The 17,149-nt window shown below is 44.2% G+C and overlaps 1 protein-coding gene across 8 annotated transcripts in view; it reads right to left on the bottom strand.

The window, feature by feature from the left end:
• The window catches only part of WIZ (WIZ zinc finger), a 100,956-nt gene extending 84,078 nt beyond the window's left edge, over positions 1-16,878 (bottom strand). For 3 of the 8 annotated variants that reach the window (XM_033923453.1, XM_033923457.1, XM_033923456.1), the window contains exon 1: positions 16,557-16,862. The gene's annotated coding sequence lies outside the window, so the exon portion shown is untranslated. Of the gene's footprint in view, positions 1-16,556 lie in introns of all 8 variants that reach the window. The other 5 variants (XM_033923460.1, XM_033923461.1, XM_033923459.1 and 2 more) reach the window with 5 other exon arrangements.
• Between the last annotated feature and the right edge of the window lie 271 nt (positions 16,879-17,149).

Genomic DNA, 17,149 nt, shown 5'->3' with positions numbered 1-17,149 from the left:
TGTGCAGAGGGAGGAAGAGGAAGGGGCAAGAGAGAGGAGGGGAGATGCCAGACCTGGGGTGAAGTGAAGGGAAGAGAGACCAAACCAAAAATAGGGGGAGGAAAGCAGAGGAGATAATGGAGAGAGGGAGAGAGAAATGCAAGACCACAAGGGGAAGGGTACAAGAGGAACAGATACTGCTCCAAAGTAGGTGGACAGGGTGCAGGATGGCAGGAGAGATAGCAGGAGAAAGCCTGTACCTGGGGAAGGGGATACAGGAGGTAAAGAAGAGAGAAGGAAGAAGCTAAATATGGAGAGAGACATGAAGCAGAGAAAAGATGCTGGGCACACAAAGGGGGCACTACTGGAAAGGAGAATAAGGATAGGGACACAGAAGAGAGATGTTGGATATGATAGATAAGGGATTCAGAGGGAGTATGGATTGTGGACAGAGGAAGCTGGGGAAACATGCAGGCCTGGGGGGGCCTTGATGTAGAAGTACACGGAGGGAGGGAAGGGGGGTACAAGGAGACGTGCATATATTGGACTGAGGGAGGGAGAGGGAAGAAATAATGGGTCTAAAAACAGAGGCTAGGGAGAGAGAAGGACAATGGGATTTAGGGAGGGAAGAAACAGAAAAGGAGAGAAGTTGGACACAAGGGATGGTGTGGAGGGAGGATGGGGCTAGAGATACTGGATAGGAGGGTAGCTGGGAAGAGAAAGAGAGAGCTTGTGGACCCTGGGGTGGAGGGGAAGGAGGGAGAGATGCTGGATGAGTGTAGTTGAGAAAAGGAGAGATGGTGGATCTGGGGATGGTGGGGGTCCATCGCTGCAGCTGCAGGGGGATGGAGATGAAAAAAAGAAAAGATACCAGACCTCTGGGGGAGGGAAGGGAAACAGAAGGGGAGGACAGAGATGGAAGATGGATGGTTAGCATGGAGAAAGAAGAAGGAGACCCTGGCAAGCGAGTTATCAGAAGACAACCAGAGCCTGGGACAAACATGATTTGAAAAATGACCAGACAACAAAAGGTAGAAAAAATAATTTTATTTTCTGTTTTGTGATTACAGTATGTCAGATTTGAAATGTGCATCCTTCCAGAGCTGGTGTTAGACCGCGAACCTGAACTAGAATTTAACAGAGAGAGGAAAAGTATTTTTTGTTTATTTTGTTTACACTACAGCGCCAGTGTGGGTAGGAGAGGGTAAAGGGGGTGAAGAGGCTATAAAAGGGGTGAAGAGGCTATAAAATAAACCTACCAGGATGTTTGAAAAAAAAACAAACAAAAAAAAAAAACCCAACAAAAAAACCAATTGGGCAGGAAAATTGAATCAAAAAATCGATTCAATAAGCTGAATCGAATCAAAATTTTTTTTCCTGAATCGAGCAGCACTAGTCCACACATATATTGCGATCCACACTGAACATCCAAAAGAAAGCTATTCTATAAAACCAATATCTTCAAAAATAAATTAACAATAAATCTCACAGATATTTCCATATCATTTTAAAAGATCATTTAATCAATAGAGAGAAGTATCTTTTGAGTTCTGGGGACATCATATATGACACAAAAGGTTAGCTCCCAATATACAGAGACATCTTCTATTCCTTTCCAAAATTATAATCGCCTACTCAGAAACTTCTCATGTACATCACTAAATAGGAAACTTAAAAAAAATTCTACAAGTGCAAAAAATAATAATCATGCCAGCTGTTTATTATATTTCAGAAAACCAACTAACATGATTAATTTTGAGCCAGAAACAGCTCTGTGAAAAGTATTAATTTATTTGCAGAATTTGTGATTGCTTGTTGAGACCCTAAAGCAGAGCCATTACTGACTCAAAACGTGATCATGTTGGTTAGTTTTCTGAAATATAATATAAGCAGCTGGCATGATCAGATAACTGCTGATATGATAGTTTTTTAGCACTTGTTATAGAAATTGTTGGGTTTTTTTAAGTGATATATTTAGTGATACACACAAGGAGTTTTGAGTAGTTTATTATAACTTTGGAAGGTAATAGAGGAAGTCTGTATTGGGAGCTGGCCTTTTCCCTCATATATGGCTTTTAAAGAATACTTCACCTATTTTTTTTAATTTGAAAAACTTTTATTTTTATTGAGAAATAATAAAACAAACCACAAATAAAGAGAAACATCAATATGACAATTTCCTTTACAAGAAGTATACAAAAAACTCAACTATACAATCTGCATACAATCTGTATAAAAATAATACAATAATCTCCATCCCACCCCCACCCCCAACCACTAAAGTGAACAGTATGCGAAATTCTTGTCCCATAGTAATGCCAAACCTCATGGGCACAAAGGACCAACCAGTACAGGGTTGACGGTCAGTCCAGAAGAGGTATGCAGGCAGATTGATAGGCTTAAAAATGATAAATCCTCGAGATCGGATGGCATCCATCCGAGAGTAATCAAGGAACTGAAAGGGGCTATAGCTGAACTGCTTCAACTAATAGCCAATCTGTCGATCAAATTGGGAAGGATTCCGGAAGACTGGAAAGTGGCAAATGTTACGCTGATCTTCAAGAAAGGTTCAAGGGGAGATCCGGGAATCTACAGACCGGTGACTCTGATCTCAGTACCGGGAAAGATGGTAGAGGCACTGATAAAGGACCGCATCATTGAACACCTTGACAGACACAATCTGATGAGGACCAGCCAGCATGGCTTCAGCAAAGGAAGATCTTGCTTGATGAACTTGCTGCACTTCTTCGAGAGAGTAAACAGGCAGATAGACAAGGGTGATCTGGTCGACACTGTTTATCTGGATTTTCAGAAGGCGTTTGACAAGGTCACGCATGAACGACTACTTAGAAAAATTGCGAGCCATAGAATTGAGGGTGAAATACTCACGTGGATTAAAAACTGGCTGGTGGATAGGAAACAGAGAGTGGGGGTAAATGGACAATACTCGGGCTGGAAAAGTGTCACGAGTGGAATGCCGCAGGGTTCGGTGCATGGACCCATGCTCTTCAACATATTTATAAACGACCTGGAAATTGGTACGACGAGCAAGGTGATTAAATTTGCAGACAATATGAAGTTATTCAGAGTAGTGAAGACACAGAAGGATTGCGAAGACCTGCAACGTAACATAAACACGCTCAAGAAATGGGTCGCAATATGGCAAATGAGGTTTAACGTGGATAAGTATAAGGTGATGCACGTCTGTAACAAAAATCTTATACACGAATACAGGATGTCCGGTGCAGTACTCGGAGAGACCCCACATGAAAGAGACTTGGGAGTACTGGTCGACAAGTCAATGAAGTCATCAATGAAGTCAATATGCGGCGGCGGTGAAAAGGGCAAACAGAATACTAGGAATGATTAAGAAGGGGATCATGAACAGATCGGAGAAAGTTATCATGCCGCTGTACCGGGCCATGGTACGCCCCCACCTGAAATACTGCGTCCAGCACTGATCACTGTAAATAAAGGAGGACACGGTACTACTCGAAAGGGTCCAGAGAAGAGCGACTAAAATGGTTAAGAGGCTGGAGGAGCTGCCATACAGTGAGAAATTAGAGAAACTGGGCCTCTTCTCCCTTGAAAAGAGGAGACTGAGAGGGGACATGATTGAAACATTCAAGATAATGAAGGGAATACACTTAGTAGATAAAGACAGGTTGTTCACGCTCTCCAAGGTAGAGAGAACAAGAGGGCACACTCTAAAGTTAAAGGGGGATAGATTCTGTACAAATATAAGGAAGTTCTTCTTTACCCAGAGAATAGTAGAAAACTGGAATTTTCTTCCAGAGGTTGTTATAGGGGAAGACACTCTCCAGGGATTCAAGACAAAGTTAGACAAGTTCCTGATGAACCAGAAAGTATGCAGGTAAGGCTAGTCTCTGTTAGGGCACTGGTCTTTAACCTAAGGGATGCCGCGGGAGCAGACTGCTGGGCATGATGAACCTGACCCAGCAGCGGCAATTCTTATGTTCTTTTGTTACACAGAGATTAAGACAGAACACCATAATCAGCCCAAGTCACAAAATGTAAACCGCCCCCATATGTGGTCAAATTTAGGAAGAGTGCCACGTTTAAGCGCCTTGAGTCTGTTCGCGGTGCGCCAATGACACAGCTTATCAATCACCAAACGCCAATCAGGCAGTTCAGAGTTCTTCCAATTGGCAGCAAGAATCCTATGCGGCTGGTTGTGGCCATGGGCATGTCTTAGTTTCCTTTATTCACTATGGGGAAATTTGCCTTTCTATACAAGTGTTTTGGATTATGAGCATGCTTCTGGAACAAATTATGCTTGCAAACCAAGGTTCCACTGTATATATAAAAACAATTGGTGCTGGAGAATGATTTTAGGCGTGCCTAAATTCTGGAAGAGATCAAACCGGATGTGTCACTGGAAGCCTAAATTATGAAGTTACATGACTGTCTTATTTTGGCCACACTATCAGAAGAGAGAGATCACTGGAGAAGGACATCATGTTTGGGAAGATTGAAGGAACCAGGCAGAGAGCGATCTGCAATCTGATGGCTGGACACGTTGAAAACAACCATGGAGATGACGCTGGAAGACCTTTCCGGACTAGCACAAAACCGATTTCTTTTTAGATCCGCAATTCATCAAGTCACTAGAACTTGAGCACAAGTCAATGGCACCTAACAACAACAATAATAATATACACACACACAAAGCCATTACATTTCATCCTTCAACTCTTCAACTCCCCCCTCATACCCTCATGTTGCAAATCCAACATATCCCTTTACACAGTCATACACACCCCCAACCCCCACCCCAAAAACACTCACTGGCTCAACGTACAACCCCAACCACCCTCCTTTCCACGCATACAACCACACAAAATCTAGCCCTTCCCTCATCCCCCACATGCATCCAATCCACCCATATCTAACCCTACCATATTACTCCCACATGCAACACCATACAATCACCCAACTCCCCCCAATAGGGGGTCTCACCACCCTGACACAGCCAGAATCATACCCAACTACATAACTCAGAGGGTCAATACCACCAAGCACAATGTGAAGCAGGGCACCAAGTCCCTATGCAAGTGTAGGAAAACAGTTCTAGCTCATGAGAATCCAGCAGCCAGGCCTGCAGCAGCAGAGGAGCCCCGCGTTCCACCTTCTGCCATTGAAAGCCCGCAAAGCATTGCCAAATAGTCCTGGCCAGAATGTTGTCCTCTCCTTCCCCCGGGATCTCAATCCCCTTATTCACCAATAACTCCCAGGCCTCCCGGACTGATGTTACTCTGGTATGCATGTCATTAAATGTCACCCACAATCCAAAGGAGAAGGTCCACCTGTAGCGCACATTAGCCTGGATCAAAGCCTGGGTCACCGGCTTGAAGGTGCAACACTTCTGTAAGTTGGAAGCAGTCAGATTTGGGTAACGTTCCAAGCGATGACCCACCCAGTTGATGGTACCAAACTCTCGAGCCCGGAGGCTGTTATAGGGGAAAACACCCTCCAGGGATAAAAGACAAAGTTAGACAAGTTCCTGCAGAACCAGAACGTACGCAGGTAAGGCTAATCTCAGTTAGGGCACTGGTCTTTGACCTAAGGGCCACCGCAGGAGCGGACTGCTGGGCACGATAGACCAGTGGTCTGACCCAGCAGACCAGTGGTCTTATGTCTCATCAGGCGTTCTTTTCAGCTGAAAGCTTTGAAAACAAACTACCAAGTCGCAGGGTCGCTAATTAGATCAAGACCCTAGGGCCCGATGAGCCCTCTCAATCCCTAGTTCTAATCGATCTTCCTGTAACATCCAACAAGCTAGCCTAATCACCACCTCGCAGGCATCACAATAAGCCACTGTATCGAGGATGCCCCACAATCCGATATTGTTATGGTGAGTGCGGTTCTCCAGATCTTCCACTTTGTCCAATAAGCCTTGGAGCTCCTCTTTTACATCTTCCAGACCCCTCTGCGCCCCCACCGCAGTCTCCTCATAAGCATCCAGTCTGGTTTTAACAGTACCTATCTGGGCCCCCAATTCAACCAAATCTTATATAAGATCTTAAATGGCCTCCTTCACCTGCAGCCCGACCATCGCAATGTCAGATTTTACCTCTACCAGCCAATCCTTCATATCTGCCTTGGTCAGTGTGTCCACATGAGGCATACAGTCGAGGTCCGGGCTCTCTGATTGGAATGCACTCATCTGTGGCCTCTGCTACTCGCCCTCTGTCGACCCTGTACCATGTGGCCCTAAATCTTTTCCCTGGCGAGAGAAGCAGTACTGACACCAGCCACTTTTTTTTGTGTGGACGCCATCTGTTCACCAATTGTACCATCGAAGCAGGAGCAGATAGGAAGCTCTGGCAACACACCTTCGAACATGCTTTTTTATGGGATATTTGCGGACATCAATCGGATCTCAGTGCCTAAGCTCCCATCTTAGACCGGTGATGTCACTTCCTCCCTCATCTATTTTTTTGTAATATATTTTTATTGAATGATAAAATATCATGAACACAGTCATTTGAAAATATAAACAAGATAAATCATTGCAATTTAGATACCAACAAGGAAAACAAACTTTTCATTTTCTACCAATCCAACCACCCACAAGACCACCCACAATCCATCTACCATTCTATGATCTACGGAGAAAATTCATCTGATATCAAAGTCCCACATTCCTTCTACAACTCACGCATAACACAACACTCCAAACTACCCCTCCCATCACCTAAAAAAAATACGGCGGAAAAAGAGACTACCTTTGAATACCAAGCTCCCCACATCTGGAACAAACTACCAACACAAATAAGACAACTTACCACATACCTTGACTTCAGGAAGAAACTAAAGACATACCTCTTCTCCCTATAAACTCATTCTTATCTTCACCTCTTCCTCCCAACAACCACCCCCAACTCTAATAATGTAACTTCCAAACTTGATCTAATTCTTCAAACAATTTTTACTGATGACAATTGAGTACCATAAAACAGTAGCAAACGGGTCGTCCAAAGACCATCAGAGATAGGATATAATCCATCATCATCAAACATTTTAACATTATTTCACACACACACACCTCCCCCTCTCCCACCACCATCCTTCCTATCAAGCCCTCCCTTATTATGTGAAAACGTTTTATTAAGGAACAAATATAAAACAGCAACAACATATATCTTCCAATAAGCTCCAAGTGATAAACTTGATCTAATTCTTATTGTAAACTGCTTAGATTCCTTGCAGAGAATTGCCGTATATAAGATACTGTATTGTATTCAGATCTAGGAAATATGGAAATGCATACAAATAAATTCACAAATTTAACAGTCTACTACAATATTTCACCTATAATGTAGGTATGATCTATTCCATTTAAAAATTCAATAAAATTATTTATAAAATAATAGCTTAATATACTGCTCTTCTAGTTGGGAATAGCAAAACAGTTCACAAAAATAAATTTAAGGGGCATATATTTGCTGTTCCCTAATGAAACTACCTTCAAAATATACCGTGAGGCACTTAGGGCTCCTTTTACAAAGCCGCATTAGCGGTTTAATGCGCATAATAGTGCACGCTAATTTGCCGGCCGCGCTAGCCGCTACCGCCTCCTGAGCAAGCGATAGTTTTTCGGCTAGCGTGGGGGGTTAGCGCACGCTAAAAAGTTGCATGCGATAAAGCCGCTAACACGGCTTCGTAAAAGGAGCCCTAAGCCTAGAAGACCCATCTCTTTTAACAAATTCTAATCCCAATTCTTGTCCAATCCCCCTCAGTTATCCTCATCCCAATCCCCATTCCTCTCGATTTCAGATTAGCTCATCCTCTTCCCATTGGCAATGGTTTTCCATCCAAATTGTTTTCCCCTGCACCCCAAACTCTGACCAGATACTTCCTTTGATTCAAACCATCTTGGTTCTCTTCCATTTGCAATTTGTATCCCTGAAAGTACTTTTTCTGCTCCCTTTACATCTCATACACTCATTGTATGTATCTTGTAAATATCTCTTACTTCTTGTTGTAAACATCTCTTACTTCTTGTTGTAAACATCTCTTACTTCTTGTTGTAAACATCTCTTACTTCTTGTTGTAAACATCTCTTACTTCTTGTTGTAAACATCTCTTACTCTCATTGTATGTATCTTGTTGTAAACATCTCTTACTTCTTGTTGTAAACATCTCTTACTCTCATTGTATGTATCTTGTTGTAAACATCTCTTACTTCTTGTTGTAAACATCTCTTACTCTCATTGTATGTATCTTGTTGTAAACCGCTTTATATCTTGTTGTAAACCGCTTTGAACTTATGGTATAACGGTATATAAGAAATAAAATTATTATTATTTTCTCCAACAGCCACAGTCCATATCCCTTGGGAACACCCAGCAGATCCCAATAAGAAACTCTGCCCTGCCCCAGAAAACAAAGGCAAAACCCATCAAATCTATGTGCCTAATAATTGTTATTGATTTTTGTCCAAGCCTCTTTAAAAAAAATAAATAAGATGAACGACTGTACTAGCTTTAACCACATCTCTGGGCATCAAATTTCACAGCTTATACACGCAGGGCCTACTTGTTCGCTTTTCCATCCCTAAAGGGCTGCACCTACAAAAGATACCTCGATAGAACATTATCATTCCAAGCAAACAAATGTTTTAACCAGCTTCATCTCAAACGCACTTTTGTACCAAACTTTTAGGAAGTCAATCAAAACTTATCTCTTTGACAAATTTCTCTGACCCCACTTCAACTTTGATGCATTTCTAAAATACTTTCAGATAAACTTAACTAACCTAAACATGCCAACATGTCAATGTAATTTCGAAAATTCTCTGTAATGCTTCTGTCTATATACAGTCTCTTCCCCTGTAAACCGCTTTGAACCGTTTGTGGTATGGCAGTATACAAAAATAAAGTTATTATTATTACTACTCTAAATGGAAAAAAAATACTTTCATAAATTTGTTTTAAGTAACTGCTATCCAAACGATAACAAAGCCTTGATTGCTTTGTTGCTCAATTTAGGATAACTACTGCACAAAAAAATAAAATGACTCGCTGTTAGTTTTCAAGGAGTAATCAAGTCAAAGAATGATGCCTGTCTGGGCGGTTGTATCCTTACACACACAGATGTTACACGCTCATAACACTGACAGACTCTTGTGTGCGCGATGTGCATGTCATCTATTCTAGTGTGTACTTATGAAGGGAATTCTAAAAATATAAAATTCTGGCAGGGCTGTGGAGTTGGAGTCGGAGGAAATTTCGGGTACTGGAGTCGGAGTCTGAAGTACAAAAAACTGAGGAGTCGGAACATTTATCTACCGACTCCATTTTTGAACTTGGCATACCAATCACGAGCGATTCTTTCAGCTATAGCACCCACTATATACACAGCACAAAGGTTGCGAGCAGCTTCTGCGGCCTTAGAACCTTGATTAAAAGCAAAAAGAAGGTGGTGTCGAAAATGCTCATTTCTCTCAACTCGACATTCCATTTTAACGATCTGAAAATTAACCAGTGCTGTGGAGTCGGAGTCAAGGAGTCGGAGGAAATTTTGGGTACCTGGAGTCGGAGTCTGAAGTACAAAAAACTGAGGAGTCGGAGTCGGAACATTTATCTACCGACTCCACAGCCCTGAATTCTGGAATCTCTCGTGGCACACCCGGAATCTCTTTGGGCCATACCACTGTGCCTTACCTACTGGCCACGCAGGCAGCAAAACTAGACCGCCAACTATCCAATCTACTGACCACGACACCAGACTACAAAACTTTCAGAAAAGAAATAAAAACCCTGCTCTTCAAGAAATCCATCAAAACAAACTAACACCGCAGGAGGCACTTCAGTCCCCCGAAGTAACCCGTTCAATTCTGTAACTCTTCTGGAAATGTCTAGATAGCCTCTTATGTAATCTGCCTTGAACCACAAGGTAATGGTGGAATAAAAGTCACTAATGTAATGTAATGCCATGCAGTTTGAGATAGTGCTGTTCAATTCAGGAAAAAAATTTCAATTTGATTCAGCCTATTTAATCGATTTTCCTGCCTAAGTGGGTGGGTTTTTTTCAAACATCCTGGTGGGTTATTTTATAGCCTCTTCACCCCCTTTGCCTCTCTGCATGCTGCTCCACTGCTGGAATTAGGTAAATGGATGCGCGGGAGGCCAGGGGGGAAGCCAGACACCAGCACTTCTCGACTGACCCTCCACCCTCGCCCTCTAAAGCAAGAGCAGCAGCGGCCGGTCAGCAAGAGGCAGCGCTGCCGCTCCTGCTTTAGGGGGCGAGAGGGGAGGGTCAGTCACCGAATCGAGAGGCCGATTTTTTTGTTTTGTTTTGAAATGGATTCAAATGGATTCACCCGAAGTGAATCGATTTGAATCGTGAATCGGGCAGCACTAGTTTGAGAGACACCTTATTAGAGATTTATAACATTATGAGTAATGTGAAGTAAGTAAATAGGATCTTCTTATTTTTGCAAACTTGATTTTCAGCTGACCGAAATTAAACAAAAAAAAAAAAAAGAGAACTGCAGACAGTGGATGATGAAATGTGTGTTTGCTTGTCGACTATCAAGCCACCTTTTGAGTTAATTTGCGCTCAAAAACAAGCACATCCATCCATTGATTAGCAATTCTATTCTGTTACCCAAATATACGAGTAGCTTAAAAAACTTTAAATGAATAATTCTGTAATTTTTTGTTGGTTTTGTAATTTTATAATTTCAATTATAATGTGCCACAAAAAAACATTTGCTCCATTTAGTGTGCCAGAGCTAAAAACATTTGAGACACACTGCTCTAATATATAAAAGCATAAAAATAGCCTTCCTGGGTCAAACCCAGTATAACAACTAGCCCAGTATAACAAGTACCTGGCAAAAACCCAAATAGTAGCAGCATTCTATGCTACCGATCCAGGGCAAGCAGACTATGGACTTTTCCTCCAGGAACTTGTCCAAACCATTTTAAAAACCATCTGTTATCCAAACTGAAGAGCCCTAACCTGTTAAAATCCTTCTTCATAAGCTTCATCCATTTTAACATTTTGGAGAAATAGGAACTTTCCCTACAATCCCAAGAATCTGGAGATACTGCTAGATTCATCACTTCCTCTGAATGGCCAAATTCAAACAACCTTTAAAAACTGTTTCTATCAGTTATAAGCAATTATTAGTAACAGATAAAATAAATATATGCCACTAAATTAGTGATAAGAAAACCATGTAAGATGTGGCAAAGTATTTATATGCATAATTCAATAAAAAATATTTGAAATTAAAAACTGTTTCTATCACTTGCAGCAGCTAGAAAACCTCTCTCTCTTTGCTTTCACCAATGTACAGAGTATGACAGTAGCCCACTTTTATTTATATATATATATATATTTTTTTAGAAATGCCTCCACCGGATATTGCTTCTATTTCTAATCCTTTTATAAGATGGACGCTACGGGTCTGGAAGGGGGCGGGTAGAAAACTGGTGGGTAGGATGCAGGGCCTACATTTTTTGCCTATTAGGTATGCAGAGGATTTCGTTCCGGGTAGGGAGGGTGGAGTCTTTTGTAGATGGGAGCGAGGTGGGCTGAGATGGTTTGGCCAACTGTTGGAGGGGGAGCGTATTCGTGGGTTTCCTGAGGTCCAAGCCTCTTTCCATTTGGAGCAGCGTGATATATTCCCCTATCTACAGGTGAAGGATTATATTATGCGCATTAAAGCGGGGGACCCTACAGCATATAAGTGCTCGAGGTTTGAGTTAATGTTGGGGGACCCAGTGCATCGGGGCTGCATCTCACAATTATATCGCTTACTGCTTGCCGACCCTGATCGGAAGACCTCATATATGAGGGCGTGGGAGGTAGACTTGGGGCACACCTATACGATTGAGGAATGGGAACAAATAGCATTAAGAATACATCATGTGGCGGTGGCTCCACAATTGGTAGAAAACGCTCTTAAGCTCCTTGTGAGATGGTATGTTACTCCTGTGGTGCTTGCAAAGATGGGTACCTCATGTGCAGGGGAGTGCTGGAGAGGGTGTGGCCTGAGGGGGTACATTCATTCATATGTGGTGGGAGTGTCCTCGTCTTGTGGATTATTGGACTCAGGTGTTCCGTTATGTGGGGTGCCTCTTGCAATGTCGATTGCCATTTGGAGCGGAGGCGGCCTTGCTGGGGGTACTCCCAGGGACAGTGGAGGCTACGCAGGACAAGTTGGCTAGACTGGCTTTTACAGCTGCTAGACTGGTGCTGGCATCACTATGGAAGAGCCCCACGATACCTACGGTAGCGATGATGCGAGTGAAATTAGGATGGGTATGTGAGAAATTTAGGCTGTCGGCTCTACTTACCCGCCAAAGGCGACAGTTTGAGGACCTATGGGGAAGGTTCCTAGAGATGGAGGGAAACTCTGAGTAATTTGTATTACATGCTTAGATGGTGCATCCCTGACGGGGGACCTCCATTGCCTCTTTTGCATATTAGGATTCTGTTATGTTACTTCTTCCTTTTGGATGTTTCATGTGAGGGGGGGGGGAACTAGATGATATCGGGAGATGGGTAATTTAGAGGGTCATGGGGGGGTTGGGGGGGGGGAAGGGGAGGGGTGGGTTGGGACTGGGACATGCCGTGTGGGGTGGAGAGGGGAACTCTAATGGATACACTGTATTCCAGAATGTATGGTTTTGTCATACAGGTGTACCTGTTGTGCTTGTATCGCAGTGTTTAAATAAAGAGTTACAAAAAAAAAAAGAAATGCCTCCACCGAATCAGACCTTTGGTCCATCCAGTCTGGTGACCCGCACACGCGGAGGCCAATCCAGGTGTTCCCTGTTTACGTCCTAGGTGTTCCCTGATGAAGATCCTATTTTCCCGTATCCCTCAATGTGATTTGCAAGGAGGTGTGCATCCAACTTGCACTTGAATCCCATAATGGAGGTTTCCGTCACCACCTCCTCCGGGAGAGCATTCCGAGCGTCCACCACTCGCTGTGTAAAACAGAACTTCCTGACATTTGTCCTGGGCCTGTCGCCCCTCAATTTCAGTCTATGACCTCTCGTCCGAGTCACATTTGTATGTATCAAACAATGGCGGTCCATGCCATGATAATATTATAACTGGACTACCGTCATACCTTGTACACTGGTGAAAGCAAAAAATAAAGTTTGCACCCACTCCAGCTAATTCAGAAAGCTGCAGCACGACTGATAGAAGGCTGCAAGCAGTCTGACCACATCACTCCCTTCCTGCAAAAAAACTACAGGGGCTAAATTTAAAAGTTTACGTTTCATTTTCAGGGTCTTCAAACAAGAAGATTCAGAGTACCAATAGAATAAGTTACTACTCAACATACCTTAGAGCGCTCAAGAAGCATCACCACCTCTTGCCTTATCAAAAAGAACTGCACCAGTGCGATACCCACCAACGAGCCTTTTCAGGAGGAGCTGCTACATACTTCCAGAGAGGCTACGTCTACCTCAAAACAATTTCTGCTTCAGGAAGCAAGGTTCTTCTCCCAAGACTTCAAATACATTAGGCGACCGACTAACCATTCACCTTGCACCAGAGTCAGCTGGATGCATAAGAACATAAGAATAGCCTTATTGGGTCAGACCACTGATTGCACATCCTGTACCTTAGGCCAATTCCTCATATCTTACTGAACTGAACATATCATTTGACTTAAGTTTAGCCATCTGTCTGTTTCTCCCAATTCACTCTGTGCCAGCTATCTTGTCCTCTCTATATACTGTATATCAACTGTATTTATGCCTCGACATAGCAGCTAAATTTTCAAGATTATTAGGGGTGCTAAACCCAATGGAAATTACCTTACTCTGGACAGAGTTAAGGAATTTTTCCAATATTGGGGGTGCTCAAGCACATACAGAGCTGGCTCCTATGCCCTTTGGCTACACATTAAAAAAAATTTTATTGTATTTTACAAACAGAATTACCACCGTCAGTTATGCTGTAAAACTTGGACCCATGTTATATGAATGTTCTTCATCTTACTATGGATTAAGAAATGGTTGAAAGACAGAAAAGAAAAAGAGTAGGTTTAAATGGTCAATGTTCTGAATAGAAAAGGGTAAATAGTGGGATTCAAGTGAAAAATTACAATTCCACAAACTCAAGGGATCCACATAATCAATTCTCCCAGAAACCCTTGGATGATTCACAAACCTTTCTGTCTGTAAATCATCCAAGGGTTTTTGGGAGTTAAACAGTAGGGTTCCCCAGGGGTCTCTGCTGGGACCGCTGCTTTTTAATATATTTGTCAATGATCTAGAGGTGGGAATAACTAGTGAGACAATTATATTTGCTGATGACACAAAATTGTTCAAAGTTGTTAAACCGCAAGAAGATCGTGTAAAAGAGCAAGAGGACCGTGTGAGACTGGAAGACTGAGTGTAAAAATGGCAGATAACGTTTAATTTGAGCAAGTGCAAAGTGATGCATGTTGGAAAGAGGAATCCGAACTACAGCTATGTGATGCTGGGTTCTGCATTAGGAGTCACTGCCCAGGAAAAGGATCTACGTGTCTTTGTTGAGGATACGTTGAAACCCTCAGCTCAATGTGCGGCGACAGCTAAGAAAGCAAATACAGTAGAATATTAGGAATTAGGAAAGGAATTGAAAACAAAGATGAAAATATTATAATGCCTTTGTATCATTCTATCGTATGGCCACACCTCGAATACTGTGTGCAATTCTGGTTGCCGTATCTCAAAAAAGATATAGAGGAATTAGCAACGAAAATGATAAAAGGAATGGTATGACTTCCCTATGAGGAAAAGCTAAAGCAGCTATGGCTCTTCAGCTTGAAGAAGAGACAGTTCAGGGGTGATATGATAGAGGTCTATAAAATACTGAGTGGAGCGGAAAGGGTAGAGGTGAATCGCTTGTTCACTCTTTCCAAAAACACTAGGGGCTCCTTTTACTAAGCTGCGCTAGCAGTTTTAGCGCACGCTGAACTGGCGTTGGCATTTTCCGCGTAACGCAGGGGTTAGCGCGCGCTAAAAACGCTAGCGCACCTTAGTAAAAGGAGCCCTACGCTAAGTAGTAGATTTAAAACAAACCGGAGAAAATATTTCTTCACACAACGTGTAATTAAACTCTGGAATTCATTGCCGGAGAATATGGTGAAATCAGTTAGCTTAGCGGGGTTAAAAAAAGGTTTGGGTAATTTCCTAAAAGAGGAGTCCATAGACCATTATTGAGATGGTTTGGGGAACTCCACCGTTTATTCCTAGGATAAGCAGCAAAAAAATCTGCTTTACTTCTTGGGACCTAGAAACAGGACACTAGATTTAATGGACCTTCAGTCTGTCCCAGTATGGCAATTCTTATGCTCTTTTGATATCATTTAAATTCTGTTAACATTTATCCTATTTCAAGGCAGTTAATAAATCTCAAAAAATAAATATGTTTTTATTGCCTTCACTGCACTTTTTCTAGCTACGAACATAAGAATAGCCGTACTGGGTCAGACCGATGGTCCATCTAGGCCAGTATCCTAATTCTAGAAGTGGTCACTCCAGGTCATAAGTACCTGGAAAGATCCCAAAGAGTAGCTATATTCCATGCTACCAATCCAATGGCTTTTCCCATGTCTGTCTTACTCTTAATACCATATTATGGACTTTTCCTCCAGGAACTTATCCAGCTTACTTGGCAATTTTATCAAATCCACCATCCCCCAATCTCCACAGGATATTCTCTGCTCAGCCTACACTCCCCCCCCCCTCCCCATGTGCACTGCTGCAATAGTGGCTTGAACTCTCAGACGGGTCAACGGAGGACAGCAAAATCTACTCAGATTAAACATTGTGAGAGCACTTGTACCATGGTACCTCCATGCAGGAAACACACCAACAGAAACAAAGCTATGACAGCACTTTTCATTGGTGCAAGCAGGACCACGTGATGAAACATATACTGATCAAAGGGGAGAATAAAATAAACTACTGTCCAGACAAAATAGTCCAGGTAACAAGCCGGTGATCCTTTCCACTCCCCCCCCCCCAAGCAGCAAACACAGAGGGTGACATCTGCTCCACAATATGAGGGAAACAGCAGCAGCTGAGGTGCAGCTATTGATGGGCAAATGCAATTGAACCGTGCAGTCAATCACTAGCTCACCCTTCAGGGGCAACCCTTTTTTTGCCTCCAGTGGCTGCAGCGCCCAGACGCTCATGTCTCCATCCGTAGTCCGCATGCACAAGCCACAGCTGATCTTCCGAGCTGCAAGAGAAGTGACAGCCAGACACCCCTTTGGGGGAGGGGGTCCCCCACCTCTTGCACCCTGCAGCAGGGCAATAGTCCGTTGCGGTCTGGATTTGGGTGAATGACTATTCCCGCCCCCCCTTTTTCCCGTTATATGCATGCACAAGCTGCTGTTGGTGGCTGCCCCCCTCCTCCTCCTCTCCCCCCCCTTGATGACGGTGGGGGGAGGGGAGGGGAGGGACGCCGGTATGAGGGAACCTGCCGGGCCTGCTGCAGCGCCTCAGCCTCCTCAGCGAGGACGGAGCGGCCCGGGCCTAGCCCACACCCCCGCCCCCCTCTCCTCATCCGTGGGGGGGGACACTCACGTTGAGCCGCCGTTACCGTCGTCGTCGTCGCCGCCTCCTCCGTCCCGCCTCGCTCCGCAGGCCGGGGCCTCCTCCGCCGCAGCCGGGGCTCCGGGTGCATTGTCCCTTGAGGTGCCGCCCGGCCTCCTACGCCCCGCCCCGTCCCGTCAGGCCTGGCTCGCGCGCCGCCCCTCCCGCGCTCGCTCGCGCGCCCGCTCGAGCCGCCACGGCCGTCGTCGTTCCCTTCTGCGCGCGTCTCTGTGTCTCGCTCCCTTCTCTGTGTCCCTGGCCAGAGCTGAGGGAGAGAGGGGGGGGGGGGAGTGGAGGTGGGGAGCGCGCCGCCCGCCGATGACGTCGGCGGCGCGACCGCCCCTGCGCCGCCGCCATGTTGGAAGCGGCAGGACGGGAGGGGAGAAAAGTGGCGGGAGGCGGCGGAGGGCGGGGCCTCGTGGATGCGGGGTTTGCGCCTTCGAGGGCAGGGCCAGGTGCTGCTTTTCGTCCGTGGGAAGCAAAAGTGAAAGTAACTAGGGCCCATGTCTGGCTTTTAGACCAGGGGGGTCTCCCCACCACCAACCCTTGGCAGGGCCACATTTGGGATTGGAGGGCCTCGGAAA

Source organism: Geotrypetes seraphini, chromosome 16 (genome assembly GCF_902459505.1).
Source record: "Geotrypetes seraphini chromosome 16, aGeoSer1.1, whole genome shotgun sequence".
NCBI lineage: Eukaryota > Metazoa > Chordata > Amphibia > Gymnophiona > Dermophiidae > Geotrypetes > Geotrypetes seraphini.
Note: the sequence above shows the minus strand (reverse complement) of the source record. Positions and strands in the feature narration are given on the sequence as shown.